Raw genomic sequence first — 1,297 nt, forward strand, 5'->3', positions numbered from 1 at the left:
ACTGTCCACAGCTCCCTAGCTAAACCCAAGCCTAATGTCCACAGCTCCCTAGCTAAACCCAAGTCTACTGTCCACAGCTCCCTAGCTAAACCCTACTTTCCACAGCTCCCTAGCTAAACCCAAGCCTACTTTCCACAGCTCCCTAGCTAAACGCAAGTCTACTGTCCACAGCTCCCTAGTTAAACCCTACTTTCCACAGCTCCCTAGCTAAACCCAAGTCTACTGTCCACAGCTCCCTAGTTAAACCCTAGCCTGCCGTCCACAATGGCCTAGCTAAACCTTAGACATCTATCTAACAGCTACCAGTAGACTAACAACTTGATTACATTCTTCTGGAAGTGTTAAACACAGTGTTGTCTCTCAGTAGCCCAGTGTATTGTGTTTACACCACTGCTTCACTGAGATGGAAAACTGAGTTGACTAACTTCTCTTATTTCCTCTCCTCTCTGCAGCTCTCATCCTGTTGAACACCATCAGTAGCTGCCACCTTCAGTGAGGTCCTCTTAAGCCACTTCCGCTGACCCCTGAACCCTCGTTGCCATGGAGAACATGAGTGAGCTCCAGAACCCGCTCCTGGACAAGAACAGCAAGCACGTCGTCAACGGTTACGGCGGCGACTTCCCTAACAACCAGTACCAGGAGAACATCATCAACTACTTAACCGGTGGCAACAGCGGAGAAGGAGGAGGTAACATTAACAACGGTACGGTGGCCCATGTGGGACACAACAACCCCAACAGCAAGACGAAAGCCCAACAACTCCTGGACGCCACCTCCCTCCATCTGGCCGTCGAGGCCTTCTACAGGCCTAACTTCATCCTGTACAAGGAGGAAGGGGGAGGAGGCGGCGGCGTCAAGGCCAAGGATTGTAAGAGCGAGTGCTGCGAGACTACCTTCACAGAGAAGAAAGAGAAGGAGAGGGAGGCGTCTGTAGCAGTGGAGACCCCCGGCAGCACAGAGGACCCTCAGGCCAAGCTGCTGGAAGAAGGAGACAACGTGAAGATACAGACTGTCTCCTACGAGGTGGAGGAGGAGGAGTATGTGGATTACGAGGTAAGGAAAAGGAAACACTCGGTTGTATCCTCCCATGGTAGATTCAGAATTTATGAGCAGGTACGTGAGCATGCACCTGGGGAATTGCTGGAAGTGTGATAACGGATTTGTGGTTTGGTAGAAAGTAGAAACCGCTGTGTCTCCATCCTCTCTAGCTCCTGTGTGTGCAGGCTGGGGGAGCAGTGGGATTGGTTAGGATTGAGGGGTAGACCAGAGAAGAAGGTAGTGGATTGGGAAGTGGTGC

The 1,297-nt window shown here is 51.7% G+C and overlaps 1 pseudogene; it reads left to right on the forward strand.

The window, feature by feature from the left end:
• Positions 1 to 454: 454 nt before the first annotated feature.
• On the forward strand, positions 455 to 1,053 carry LOC139567427 (synapse differentiation-inducing gene protein 1-like pseudogene; annotated as a pseudogene).
• Positions 1,054 to 1,297: the final 244 nt, after the last annotated feature.

The sequence above is a fragment of the Salvelinus alpinus genome, unplaced genomic scaffold (genome assembly GCF_045679555.1).
Source record: "Salvelinus alpinus unplaced genomic scaffold, SLU_Salpinus.1 scaffold_550, whole genome shotgun sequence".
NCBI lineage: Eukaryota > Metazoa > Chordata > Actinopteri > Salmoniformes > Salmonidae > Salvelinus > Salvelinus alpinus.